This window comes from Sceloporus undulatus, chromosome 8 (assembly GCF_019175285.1).
Source record: "Sceloporus undulatus isolate JIND9_A2432 ecotype Alabama chromosome 8, SceUnd_v1.1, whole genome shotgun sequence".
In the NCBI taxonomy this organism is placed as follows: domain Eukaryota; kingdom Metazoa; phylum Chordata; class Lepidosauria; order Squamata; family Phrynosomatidae; genus Sceloporus; species Sceloporus undulatus.
In genome coordinates, this window is record NC_056529.1 from 10,236,806 (window position 1) to 10,252,382 (window position 15,577).

A 15,577-nucleotide genomic window follows, 5' to 3' on the forward strand; every position below is an offset into this window, starting at 1 on the left:
TTTATTTGTATACTGCCCTATGGGAAACCAATCCGGGCAGTTGACAACAGTAAAATATAAAATATAACAATTAAAAACACTTTATCCCTCCCCCCCTTAAGACAGTATTAAACAGTATAACATATTAAAAACACAATATCGAAGCATAAAAACAACAATTAAAAACTAAAAACCCTGATATAGGGCTTTAAAGGTAATAACCCACACTTTTTAAACTCCCATTTCTGCACAGGACTTCCCCCATGTGATAAACTCCATAGAATGATGGAGGATGAATCAAAACTGTCCCTGACAAATTAGAACAGTTGGACAGTATGCCATGTAAAGGGCTACGTTTCACCATCCTACAACTGAAAGTGTGAAAAGGTCTTGTCTCTTACTAATAGGCAGAGCTTGGAAAAGCTACTGTTTTGGATCATAACTTCCAGAATTCTCTGAATTGCCAGGGGCCTCTTGTGGGCACATCACCTTTGATACAGACTCACTAGAAGCAAAGGTACAGCTAGAGCTCTCCAGATGTGTTGTAATACCTCTCCAATCATTCTCAGTCCGCATTGTCTTGGCTGATTGGGCATGACGATAGTTGAAGTCTTAACACATCTGGAGGTCATCAGGTTTGGAAAGGCTAGTTGAACCTAAGGTAGACATGCTTGAAAAGTAGAGTAGTTTTTTTGGGGGGGAGGGGGCAGGACAGATCAGTTCAGATGTTTCCACATCGATGGTGTATCTGCCTGAGATAAATTACCAGACACTAGACAGAAAAACAGAATTCACACTGTGAAAAAGTCTTCCCAATAATACATGTCTTATTCTTGGATCAGCCACGACATATCCGTCACACAGAATATTTTTCATAGATCTGTGAAGTCAAGTTCTCTGCAGCTCGAACGTTTTGTAATCCTCTGCCTTGCTGTTAGGCTCTTTGAAAAACTACAGCCGGGAAATGTGTTTCATTGTAGTAGTGCATTTATTTGGAGTTTGCTGTTAGTGATCTTTTTGAAACCTGGTTTCCTGACCCATCTGAGTAGCATCGTGATTTCCCTGGCAATGGTAGGGATCAAATCAAAATCAATCCTTTTTACATCTTACTGAATTCATTGAGAGATATTTGTGTACATGCTATGTATATGTATTTCAAGTTGACTGCCAACTCATGGCGACCCCATTAATTTCATGGGCTTTTCTTAGGCAAGGAATACTCAAGAGTTGTTTTGCCAGTTCTTTCCTTTGAAATATAGCCTACAGTATTTATTGGTGGTCTCCCATCTAAGTACTAATCAGAGCTGACACTGCTGATCATCCAAGATCAGACAGGATCTGGCGACTTTAGAGTATTTTAAAGCCATGTGCACATGCTGTGTGTTGCCATTAGATAACATTAGACTCTGGACCTAATGGCATGCTGGGCCAAGATATGATGAAGCTGTGCTTGGCTGTTCTTCTCTTTCTCAGAGCAATGGCAGTTGGAATGGAGGGAGCATATCTAAGTTCCTTTTGTCCCAGCTGCTTTTAAAAGTTTCTCTTTCTTCCTCTTACTTTCCCTCTTTGTTCTCAGCTAGCTGCGAGCTGAGTTGAAAACGCAGACGTAGTTGGCACTAAGTTAACTCAGTGGCGGGAGGCTCAGACAGAATCTTGCTTTCCCTTTTTGATTTAGGCAAAAGCAAACTGTAGCAGCATCTCCTACTTTGTCTTTTCTTCCTTGTTAATAACTTGCTTGGTAATATAAGGAGACAGCGTAGTGTATTGGTTAGAGTACTGGCCTGGGGTTTGGGAGAAGCAGGTTCTAGTCCTCCCTGAGTCGTGAAGATCACAGATTGATGTTGGGCCCTTTTTTCTCTTCTTGAGCCTGGTCTACTTCACAGGGATGTTGTGAGGATAAAGTAGGGGAAGACAAAGGTAATCTACATTGTCTTTGAAGAAAGAAAGGGGTGATATTCATGTAATAAATAAATGTACAAGTGTGTTATTTCAAAATGTGGCAAGTTTATCTACAGGTTTAGGATCTGTATGGAGTGGTGGCCCTGAACTCTTGCCCTAAAGTCTTTCCTCATAGGCATGACTGCACCTGCCTAGTGCTCTCATTGAACTCTGTGGGACATAAGGATGCTTACAGCATTGGTCCCTTTGCATGTTTTTTTCCATATCAGAGTCTCATTTTTATAAGGATATCTGACCTTGCTAACTTAAACTAAGCGCTGACTTTTTAAGCAATATGATTTGTATTTAAAATATGTATATGGGGGGGGGAGTGGAGGAAAGGACATGTATAATTTAAATTTGGCTGTTTAACCAATAGAGTGAAATGTCAGAGCCAGTGAACCAAAAAATTCGAGTTTCTACAATATTTGCACACAAAATGGCTTGCAGTTTTAAAAGTACACATTAATGGAATGGATGAAACCTGGACCTTTTGTAATTATGTGTGGGTCTGAGAGGAGAACTAATAATAATAATAATAATAATAATAATAATAATAATAATTTTGGTTATGTGGGCAGAACCCATGTTAGGAATATATATTCAAAATAAATTAAGAATCTCAGAAATTATGTATTGCATCCAAATCCACTAGTCCACTATCCTGGCAAATAGTTGCCTTATGGCACAGAATTGGGAAAATAGCCTTTTTTTCATATTGTTTTCTGGTATTCAGAGCAGAGCTTTGAAACATTTTGGAGTAGAGAACTGTACAGCTCCATGCTGGTTGGGGTTTCTGGGAGATGTATTTCTTGATATTAGATCAACTGTTTGTTCAGCAACCACCCAGCCAGTGCATCTATCTCAGCTGCATTCAGCTTGCCACTGCTTCCTCTTGAGCAAATACAGCATTGGCAGCAGCCCAGAAGTGCTCCTCTATCTTGCCTATGCCAGCCTTACAACAAAAGGAAGGCCAACTAGTTGGCTGCTCAGTTGCTGCTCCTAGGATGACTGGTGCAAAGCAGTGACTGAGCAGCCTCTCTAGCAGCCAGTTGAGCAGTGACCCAGAAGCCTCTTGCCTGTTCTGGTCTTGACCAATGTAGACAAGAGAACAGCTCTTACTGTCAAGTTCCTTCTAATGTGCAATAGAAATCTGCTCTCTGTAATTTCAAGCTATTAGACCTGGTCTAATGTTAAGGTGGAATCTCTTTTCCTGTAGTCTGAATCCGTTGCTCCAGGTCCTATTCTCTGGAGTAGCAGAAAACAAGCTTGCTCTATCTGAAAAGGACACCCCTTCAAATACTTAAACAGGGCTATCATATCACCTTCTCTTCTCCTGGCTAAGCACACTCAGCTTCCTAAGTCTCTCCTCATAGGTCATGGTTTCCAGACCCTTCACTATTTTGGTGGCCCTTTCCCGGACATGCTCCAGTTTGTCAGCATCCTTTTTGAACGGTGGTGCCCAGGACTAGGTGCAGTATTCCAGATGAGACCTGATCAAAGCAGAATAGAGTGACACTATTATTTCCCAGTCCAGATTCCATGTTGAGGAGTACCTATAAGTGCAGTCCAATGCAGGTTTAAGTAGAAGTCCTACTGATTTCAATGGATTTGCTCCTTATTGTAGCCTATACCTGTGGGTGTGCTTCTGTGATGAAGGTGATCTTCATGTATAAAGCTGGGATTGCTTAGCTGTTAAGCTTTTCTGGAGACAATCCTGTGAAAGTTATCCTACATCCCCTTTGATTCATGTTAATGGATTTATGCCAAAAAGGAAAAAGAAGAAGGAGGACTAACTTAAGTGTATAAGTGTTGATGATATCACTTTGAATAGAGCATTAATGAATGTTAAACATTATGTTGGAATTGATTTACGTGCCCAAGGCATGATCTTGAAGTCACAAAGATGTAGTAACTTTGCTGGAGCTAAAGTAGGTTTGTACTTAGTGCCTGGATAGAAGACTACAGGTTAGAAATAAATACTAAAAAGAGTGGATTAATATACACTGGAGCGGGATCAGAAAATGAGAAGGTGCCTAATGTTGAGTTAGACCAATGATCATTTAAATCAATATTATCTATGTCTACTGGCAGGGACTTTCTAAGCTTTTAGAAAGGAGTCTTTCCCAGTACTACCTGGAGATTATGGACTGAATCTGAGAACTTTTACAGGCAATGCGTATTTCCTATTAGTGCACCATTCCTCCCTATTGGGTCTCTTACTGTCTTGGTTTGTGACTGTAAATGCCTAACTGGATAGAGCAGTATATTTGGTGGTACAGTTGGCTCTCTGTATGCATGGATTCAACTATCCACATCATGAAAATTTTCAAAAATTATATGAATTCCAAAAGAAGTCTTATTTTTGCCATTTTATATAAGAGACACTGTTTCCCTATGCCATGGTATTTAATGGCATTTGGGCATTCACAGATAGCAATAGCAATAGCACCTACATTTCTATACTGCCTTATAGTGCTAAGCACTCTCTATGTGGTTTACTATGTGTTAACTAATTGTCCCCAGCAAGCTGGGGACTCATTTTTGCTGACCTACAAAAGGATGGAAGGCTGATTCAACCTGGGGTCTTGCAGGCTGTAGTACCGGGATTTAACCACTATAACACCAAGGCTCCTTTTTTGGCATCCATGGGGATCCTGGAACCAAATGTCAGGGTATACCAAGTGCCCACTGTATTAGAGCCTTCACTATAGCTGTTCCTAAATTGTGGAATGGTCTTCTGGAGGAGATTCAACTTATTGCCTCCTTGGAGGCATTTAAGAAGGCAGTTAAGACAGATCTCTTTCAGCGAGCTTATCCACCTGTATGATTGGTATTGTTATTGTAATTGACGATAGTGTAAGTTTTAACATAATTACTACTGTATTGCATTTTATGTTTGTATGCATTTTATAGGCTGTAATCCTGCCTCAATCCACCTGGGAGAGGTGGGAAAATACACATTACTACTACTACTACTACTACTACTACTACTATTAATTTATACTCCACTTTTTCTCCAAAACTGGAACTCAAAATGCCTTACAGACTTCAAAACCTGTCATAATTAAGAACATACAAATTTAAGTAAAGCACAAACAGTTCCAAGGGGGTGTGGAGGGAGGAAGCCAGAGTCAGTACTGAATCAAGGAATCATAAAATCATAGAATCATAAACTTGGAACACAAGGGGCATCCAGTCCAATCCCATTTTGCCATGCAGGAACTCACAATCAAAGCACACCCTACAGATGGCCACCCAGCTTCTGTTTAAAGACCTCAAAAGAAGGAGATTCCATCACTCTCTGAGGGAGTGTGTTCCACTGTCAAACAGCTCTTATTGTCAGTTCTTTCTAATGTTGAAGTGGAATCTCTTTTCCTGTAGGTTGAATCCATTGTTCTGCATCCTATTCTCTGGAGCAGCAGAAAACAAGCTCGCTCCATTCTCAGTATGACACCCCTTCAAATACTTATACAGGGCTATCATATCACCTCCTAACCATCTCTGTTGCAACGAGTGAGTACATGGCTCACTTGTTGCCATAGCTTCACTAGCTGCCAGTTTCTTTCCATTTGCAATTCAGAATGCTTGATTCATGAGAACTTTGGGGAGGGATTTTCCTTGAATCCACCACCTTCACAGGCACATATGATGGGAACAGAACAGCAGGCTTTTTCTGTGGCTGCTTCCAGAACCTGGAATTTCTTTCCCAGGGAAGCTAGGCTGGCTCCCATTTTACTGTTCTTTCATGAGCCAGTGAAAACCTTCCTATTCCACCAGGCATTTGGGAACTAACTGTTTCCATGTAAGGGCTTTACATTTGAGTGTGTTGGGAGCCAAGATGGCATAGTGGTTTGAGTGTTGAGCTTTAGAGACTAGGGTTCGAATCCCTGTTTGGTCATGAGACTCACTGGTTGACTGTTGGCAAGTCACAATCTCTCAGCCTCAGAAAACCCTGTGATAGGTTCTCCTTAGGTTTCTTTTTTCTCTATTGTTTTTCTTGCCAGTCAATGATCAGATAAGAGCTGGTGTTTCCTTGCTTAGCATAACTTGCCCAAGAGATCCTCTCAGTTCTCACCCCCTTATGCTCTTAGCTCTGCCGACTGCTAGAACGTAACCCAAGACCCTCCCAAAATTAGAACTCAGGGCTTGCATTAAAAAAAGGTATGTGAAAATCCTGCTGTGGTGCTTTCTCCTGAAGCAGCAGTTTTACAAGGTAATCCATTCATTTCTTTACCAAGCTAAAGACCATGCTCTGTTTTTCTTATTAATCTTTATTCATGTTCAGATATTTTTGTATGTGTGTGCACAAAGAAAAACCCCAGTATCAAGCTCCATCTGGCAGGTCTCTTCTGTGTAGATCTCTCCAGCACAACACTTTTCGACTTGGCAGTATCAGAAGCAATGACACTATCTTTGTATGGCTTTTGAAAAAAAACAAAAACCACTAAAAGACCAAAAGGGGAGAGAAATGTCACCACTGTGAAGGTGAACTTCAGTCGCAATGTCTAACACAGTCTCCACACCATCTTATCTTTGTTAAGTAAGTTTAGATCGCGCAACAATTGTCCAAAGGCAGATGTGTCCAATAGAGGAGATTACATAAATATGCATGTCACCCAGCTCTGTTTTCATATTCTCTCAACATTTTAGCTCTTGCTCTGTCACAGAAGCTGTATCTGTTTATTGTAACTTTTGCTACTTGTAACAGGAATGGCTATTCTATTAACTTGGGATATATTCTATGGTAAAAAGTCACAGCACTATGGGGACATGTTGGAAACTTGTACCATCAGACTGAGAGATGGCCAAGTCACTGCTAACCTACCTGCCTCTAAGAAACTGTCCTTGGTGCTGAACTGTAGTCTTCTCATTGCCCTTGCAATGCTTGTGAATCTTAGCACATATCCCTGGATCAGTCTGCAGCAGTGTCTGTTGGCTCATGGTTAATCATGGAATCATAGAATCATAGTGTTGGAAGAGACCGCAAGGGCCATCGAGTCCAACCCCATTCTGCCATGCAGGAACTCTGTAGTGGAGGCTCCTTCCTTGAAGCTCTTTAAACAGAGGTTTGATGGCCATCTGTCAAGGATGCTTTGATTGAGAGTTCCTGCATGGCAGGGGGGTTGGACTGGATGGCCCTTGGGTATCTTCCAACTCTAGGATTCTATGACTTTATGATAGTGTTGGGTTATCCATATCTTATTTTAATTGCTGTGTGCAAGTTGAACCAGTGCAATGAAAAAGCAAGGTATACCTGTTGTATATCGATAGATTAAAATATTGTCATGTTTGGAAGATGAAGGGGAAGAAGAGAAGCATAACAATGAGATCTGGTCGGAGCCAAAGGAGACTGTCGTTCCTGCTATGACACCAGCAGAAGCAGAACAGCTACAGATCAGGAGGATGAGATGGGGGAGCATCACCTTCTCTAGTGAGGTAAATTAAAGCACAGAAAGCAAAAGGTCAAACAACATCCTGCTCCCTGTTAAATACAGGGCACTGAACTAATATGGTCAGCTGGCTATAAATTAGTCCAGACCAGGCCACTCTGTTGCTGCAGAACAACAGCTCCCACCTCAAGCAACCTGGTCTGACATCTCTGGCTTCCTGACTCTCTGACATTCATATGTACTACTACTACTACTACTATTTTATTTTTAGCCCGCCTCTCCCTGCTGATCGAGGCGGGTTGCAACAAAAATAATAAAATACATAATACAATAAATCATAAAATTTCACGATCCCCAACCCACCACCAACATAAAATATAACACTTAATTACAAATCCAAGAAAAGGACAATCAGATTACAAATTCAAGTTAAAATCAGTTAAAACAATTAAAAGATAGGTTGATGGTATAAAATAGCTATGGGCAGACAGGGTGATCTTTTATTTTGGGAGGTCATTCCATCAGTCAGGGAAGGCTTACTGGAAGAGATCCATCTCGACTGCCTTCTTGAAAGCGTCAAGGGTGGTAATCTGATGGATCTCCTCCGGGAAGTCATTCCACAGTTTTGGAGTGGCTGATGAAAAGGTCCTCTGGAAAACAGCAGTCAACCTGGTCTTCTTTGGATGTAGTAGGTTCTTCCCAGAGGACCTGAGAGTGTGGAATGGATTGTATGGAAGCAAGTAAGCCATGTAGGGCTTTAAAGGTAATAACCAACAACTTGTATTGCACCCAGAATCCATATATATATATATATATATATATATATATATATATATATATATATAATCTCATATGTATATCATTCATATGTATAGCATTAAGCTTTCATTAATCATTCACATGTATAGCATGAATCTTTCTTGCAATTCCCCTCCAGATTTTGGACTCTGTTCATGACTGCTTTTTCCCTTGGAATCTTGGACTGCCTGGACCATGCTTTCATTTGTCACCCCATGAAGCCTTGGATTTAATGGGGCTCTCCTCCTACAGTTCTTGTGGATTAAATATATGCTCACTTGGGCACTTGGCTGGCTTTATACTGGACAAATGCGTCCTAAGCTTTCTAAAAGAATGAGGCAGCAATTTGTCTATTTACAGGCTCATTCATAAATGAATCAGAAAGGAAAGAATCAGAGGCATCAAGAGGTTTCCATGTCACTGGTGTGATGATTTCATTCTGGATTTTATTCCAGACTTTAAAGGAGCTATTCAAGGTTTATTTGGGGGCCAGGATTCATCACCCTATGTAGTTCCTTACAAAGATTTCATTTTAGCTCCCAATTGTATTTTTAACACACACACCCCTCCATGAGTTTGTTGACACAGTGCCTAGCACTAGCTCTGGATTTTTTTTTTACATCATCCTTTTGTCTGCAAGCATATTCACCAGCCGCTTAATTTGTCATAGCCCTGGAGGTATCAAAACTAATGAGCTTTGTTTGAATAGACTTTTTCCAGTTCATCTAGCACACTTTGGGGTAATCATTCAGTTTCTGTTTGCTTCTTGATGTGGAGCATTGGGGGATATAGAAGGGAATCACGGTGTTAATTTATGTGGCTCCCCCTCCTCCCCAACAGCCAAACAGTCAACACAAATGCTAAAGATTTTATATAAGTAATCTCATTGCTTACTGAAGTATTTTGAGTATGTTAAATAAGTACAGTCCAATCCCCATTGTATGATACCACAAGAGAAGGCAAACCTGGTGATGTGAGATTTACCAATTAGCAGTGTTTGGGGAGTGGAAATATAATTCACAAATAGCAAGTATTTATACAAACGTTTCTATGACTTTTGAAGTGGGAAAAATAAATAATGAATATATGATAAATGCCACAGGTTTAAATATTTTAAAATCTATTATTGGGTTAACATATCGAACTCCAGATTACTTTTCTTGGTCATTTGCATCTTAATTCACCCTCCAAATCAGTGTGTGCATGCGTGTATGCATGTGTTAAACATGTAAATATACAGATCCAGTTATCTGCATTGCATAAGTAATTTCTGAAGATGTCACACTAAATATGTACATGTGAATACATTTTAATGCGTGTGAAAATACGTAACACAGAGTTGAGCCTCAGTGTAGATGTTCCTCATGCTTCAATGTGTCATGCTTTGTTTGCATGTTTAGTGCACAATATTGGGATTCACTAACAAGATGCCCTTCCACAATCTCTGCATAAGTCTGGGATGTAAAACTCCGTCTTTTTTCGATGTAGGATCAACATTTGTTTTTCTTTTAAACAGTTCCCTGTGGTTGCTTTTCCACAGCCAAATGTCTCCTCATATGATATTGGCATTGTATCAAGGAGAAATAATTATTAAGGTTTTAAAAATGGTGGCAACAGGATGTAAGGGTTAAAGATTTAGAGTGAACTGATAATAGTAGTTGAAGAAGTATTAGTAGCATCTTTTGCAGAGTTGCATGACAGTTTATGGTGGCAACTATAGGATATGAATACATATAGATATTGCTTCTGGTGTTGTAGTAGTAGAGTTACATTACTGATTTGACTGTAGGTCACAAGCAATTCACAGGACATTAATATTTTTGCAACCATGCCACCACCTTCTGAAGATGCCAGCCACAAACGCAGGCAAAACGTCAGGAATAAATTCTTCTAGAACATGGCCACATAGTCTGGAAAACCATGGAAAACTATAACAATATTCTTTTCTATTGAAATCTGGTCTTCTCTTCTCTACTACATGAGAATATGTCTCAAAGATATCATAGATCAAAATATGCTAGGGATTTTTGCAATGACCTCCTTTCCAATGGTTTATATAAAAGACATAGCGATGGCTAGAGCTCCACCAAGGATGAATGATAAATGTTGACCTCTTTATTTTCTGATCAAACGGTTACTTCTCAAACTCCTTGTACATTTATTAGCATCCTGGTTCAACCGGACAATCATACATTAAGTGTATTGGAGTCTGAAGACTGAAAATGCGCTGCCATAACACATAGAAAGCTTGCAAAACGTCAACATTGTATTTGTGTTTATAAATATTAAAAGGGCTGGTTTCATGAGAAAAGTGTGCTAAAATATTAAATGAGACTGTCTGTTCCTTATCACAACATGTTTTTAATGCACTTTCCTCTCTTCATCCTGTATTTCTCTTTTGAAACATTTACTTGTACTACTTTGGAACGATGGTTTTGAGGGGGGGAAGATCAGTTGGAAACTGTTGTTCTTCGATTGCTCAGAGCTGAATAGGGGGTTTCGCAGGACTCAATTTACTTCAAGTAGCTTTGAAAAAGAACTCCAAATGTTATGCCCAAATGTCCTGTGATGATCTAAAATGCTTCCATCAGTTAGTTAATATTTGTCCATTTTCTCCACTGAGCTCATTGCATTATTTGCTCCTATCATAGAATCACAGAATCATAGAGTTGGAAGAGACCACAAGGCCCATCCAGTCCAATCCCCTGCCATGCAGGAATGCACAACTAAAGCATCCCCAACAGATTGCTGCCCAGCCTCTGTTTAAAGACCTCCAAAGAAGGAGACTCCACCATTCTCTGAGGAAGTGTGTTCTACTGTTGAACAGCTCTTACTGTCAGGATTTTGAGGAGGAATCTCTTTTCCTGTAGCTTGCACCTATTGTTCCATGTTCTAGTCTTTGGAGCAGCAGGGCATCCTCAATGTGACACCTGTTCAAATACTTAAGCAGGGCTATCATATCACTTCTTAACCATCTCTTCTCCAAGCTAAATGTACCCAGCTCCCTAAGTCTTCATAAGACATGGTTTCCAAACTTCACCATTTTGGTGGCCCTCTTCTGGACACACTCCAACTTGTCAATATCCTTTTTGAATTGTGGTGCCCAGAACTGGACACAGTAGTCCAGGTCAGGCCTGACCAAAGCAGAATAGAGTGGCATTACTAGTTCCCTTGATCTAGACACTATACTTCTATGGATGCAGCCTAAAATAGGATTGGCCATTTTAGCTGCCGCATCACACTGTTGACTCATGTTCAACTTGTGGTCTACTAGGACTCCTAGATCCCTTTCTCATCTTGCTTATTTCTCATGCTCTGTGCAGTGTTGTAAAGTAGATCAGACTGAGAGGGAGTTATCCAGACTCAGTGCTTTTTCATGGCATAGTGAGATTGCTCATGTCCCAGTTCAGTCATTAAAGCATACTGGCTAGTTTGTTGCTGTTTTGGATGACAGAGAATCCCTTTGAATCACTGAGCCTTGTTCAGGGTTCAGCTAGATATATTCTAGAATCCAGAGATACTGATGAGAGATAGACGTATCCTGAGATGTGATGTATGTTTGTTGTGATGCATGTCTGTTGTGCTTTGTGTATGGGAAGCATCTATGTATGAATTGAAGCCCTTCAACCAACTCTGGAGATGTTGCTTGGGGCTAAAAGACTGTATGTTCCTTTTCTAGCAAACTCTTCACAATGATGAACAGATCTCATATTTTTGTGGCTGTTGGTTGGCCCAATAAACCTATTACCACAGTATAGATTTTGCAGCTGCAAAGAGCAACAAGGCTGCCTCCTCTTTTCATAATCCATGGTGACTCGATGGTAGAAACTTAGGGATTCTTTGGGAGGCAAGGCAATGTGACGAGTGTTTTTTGAAGGTAGAAAGTTAGACAATTACTACACTAACCAAAAACTCATTCTGCTTAGCATTATAGCTAGAGCATCTAGGCTAGCGGAGCACACCAAATGTTTGCCTTGTTTTGCTGCACAACAGTTATGAACAACCAGCATCATTAGCACAAGCAACAGCGGAATCACAGTTACTACATTTGACACGTCATCAAAAATGAAAGCAGGAGCTCCACAAGTAGAAGCCTTGCACTTGTAGAATGACACCATTGGATAAAACTCCTAGTCTCTGTGTGTCATTGGGCTGGATCTCAAGATGGCTTTCCACTTGCACAAAGCCTCATCCTCTTGTGAAATGGCTGTTTATAATTTAGCCTAGCAGTGTTTCATGAGAAAAGTCACCCAAGATGCAGAAGAGTTTCTTGATCTGTGCCTGTTCTTGCATGAAGTAGTTTGTCAAAATTAATTCTCAAATCTTGTATGGCTCATTAGAATGTATATACTCCAGCCCATATTTTTTGTTGCTTATGCTAGAACACCACTTCTGATACATTAGCAAGAAAGTGTTCCACCAGTTTTTGCGCACGATTGCATGGAACGGCAATAATAAATCAATAATACATTTCTTCCTTTCTCTCATAGCCCTTCGGATCCAAGGTATAGTCTCTGGTGTCTTCTGTCATGGTGGTCTTTGTGGCTGGGATGTGTGTGACCCTTTAACAGTCCATTGGCACACACTTTGGCACTTAAGTAATTGTACAGGGGATGCCGGGACTGTCACTTTTACAGGTTGCCTGCATCCCTGATATTATAGAGTAGTAGCCTAGAGAAATGAGTTAGAGCCTTTACTCCAATTGCATAAAAATGCAAATTCCAGACAAGCAATTAAAAATAGATAGAAATTAGAGATGTGGTTTTCCTTCCGGTGCTAAGCCTTCTACAGCTCCAGTCTGCATTACTATGTCATTTATCTGGATTCTGCCAGTGATAGTCAGGGTAGATTTTGATAAAGAACTGCAAAGCGGTCCCTATGCAGTGCCTGTGACTTGCTGCAAATTTCATTCAAGTTGAAGTATCTGTACGATCCCTTGAATAATTTGGAGTTAATCATTTGTACTTCACAGCCTCTGATAGGCCTTAGACTTGGGGGTGGGAACAGATTTGGCTTTTTAATCGCCTTGTATATTGTGCGGCGTGAGATAAATGACACCGACTGTCTGAAATCTACATTCTTGCTTCTGATGCAAAACTGTAATTAATTTTGTGCAGTGTTTCAGAATTGATTGTGGTCACTTGAATTCCTAATTTTTCATCCACTTCAAAGGCCTTTCTCTCCCTGCTCTTTAAAGGATGGGCTTTCGAGGAGGCGAACACTTGCAGATGCACATGTTCTAAATGACTCTTTTACGCCTTCTTTTTCGATAAGGTGAAACGGAGGTCAGGGCATAATGCTGGTGTTTATCTCTGTCTTGGCCTGCTTGCTTAGGAAATACAATCAAAACTTATTAAATTACGTCAAAAAAAGACTTAACTTCTCAGTCTTCCCTTCCAAATCTTGCAGAAATCCCGAACATTTCATTCATGGGTTTCTATTCAGCACAAAACAATTAGGCACAATTTAGACAACAATTACCCTAATTAACAGCACTCTAATGTTTGCATTCAGGATCCTAGAAACATTATAAAACTCTGCCGTTTAAATAGGAAAACCCCTCAATTTCTGTGTCTTGATAGTTGTGGCGTGTGGTTCTTTTGTCTGGTGCGTTTCGCTGCAAAAAGGGAAGAAAAGAAATATTTGTCAGTGAAAGATTTAGCATTATGAATGAATTTGATTATGCCATTGTCAAAAAAGCCCCATGCATCACCATTCCTTGTTTTTAATCACTACTGTAAACCTCGCAGCCTGGGGGCATAGTTTTAATTTGGGTGCCTCACTAATGAAAAGAAAAAAAAATAATTGTTTTGCCAGGATTTAATAATAAGCAATAAAATCAGCCAACCAGATTTTACCTCTGCATTCAATCTCTTTTTTATTATAAAACATTTTTGTCCCCTCCTTTTTTTTAGATTACAGGCGTAGATACCGAACATTTTACTAATAAATATTTCAGTTTGCTTATGAAGGCTAATGCTGTCATCTGAATATGGAATTATATTTCTTTCATGCTTCATTATCATTTCATGGCAGTAATGACAGTGAGGCGATGGAATATTTACCGGCTTTTCAGAAGACATTTATCCAATACATTTCCCTGAAGGGCACCTAGGCTTAAAGATACATTATCCTTTTCTAAAACACTGCCCAGAATCCCAATTTTGGCATCAACCAATCAAAGCTTGTTTTGGAAGCAGTTACTGATATTCCTTCCTCCTCTCCAGCCACTTTGAGATTCTGTTGTGGACGATGGGCAGGCTGGGGTTGACAGCCGTTAGTATTCACCTTTGATTCTTCCAAGGAGCTAATATTGTATTTCTATATCCCTTATAACCAGTCAATGGTGGAAAACCTTCTACTTTAAGATAGCACTTTCCACAACTATTGTATTCCTCAGGGAATACGACAATTGAACTAAAGCCGTGTCATGATAGGACACTCCCTTAGTTTATGCATTCAGTTCTCACCGTTCTCTAGACAAGCTTCTTTAGGCCTTACTGCTGCTGTTTATAAGGAGCAGGCTCCTGTAAGATACATCTATGAGTATGCTCTAAGGAGGAGGATTGTGGTAGTGAATAAGACAACTTTAAAGTGCCACAAGATTCTGTCCTGGACCCAGTGCTATTGAACATCTTCATCAATGACTTGGAAAGAGGGAATAGCAGGCATGCTTATCAAAATTGCAGATGACACTAAATTAGGTCGGGTTGCTGATATACAAGAGGAATGTATCAGAATTCAAAATAGTAATAATAATAATAATAATAATAATAATAATAATAATAATAAAATTTATTTATATCCTGCCTCTCTGTGCAACACAACCGGGGCGGCTTAAACATTAAAACAATACAGTCCCATCCCAGTATCCCACCCCCCCTTAAAAAACAAGTAAACAGTTCACAATTTAAAACATACCTTAAAATAATAGGCAAATCAAACAGTGGCTGTAGCAGAATTCAGGGGTATAACAGGTTCAGATTTTGGGTGGTTGGTTATCAATTCAGGAAATGACCTTAACAGATTAGAAAGCTGGGCCCAAACTAACAAAATAAATTTTAACAAAGAGAAATGTAGGATATCGCACTTGGGCAGTCAGAATGAAATGCACTGATATAGGATGGCTGATATGTGTCTTGATGGTAGTACACACAAAATGGATTTAGGAGTGTTAGTGGACCGTAGGCTGTACACAAGTCAGCAATGTGATGCAGCAGGTAAGAAAGCAGTTCTAGCCTTCATCAATATCAGTACAGTGTCTAGACGGAAGAAAATAATAGTACCACTCTAGTTGGCTTTGGTCAGACTTCATTTGGAATATTGTGTCCAGTTCAAGAAGGAGCATGACCAGACAAGAGTGGCCAAAATGGTGAATGGCCTGGTAACCTATGAGGAGCAGCTTAGAGAGCTGGGTATGTTTAGTCTGGAGAAGAGAAGGTTAAGGGATGACATGAAAGCCACGTTTA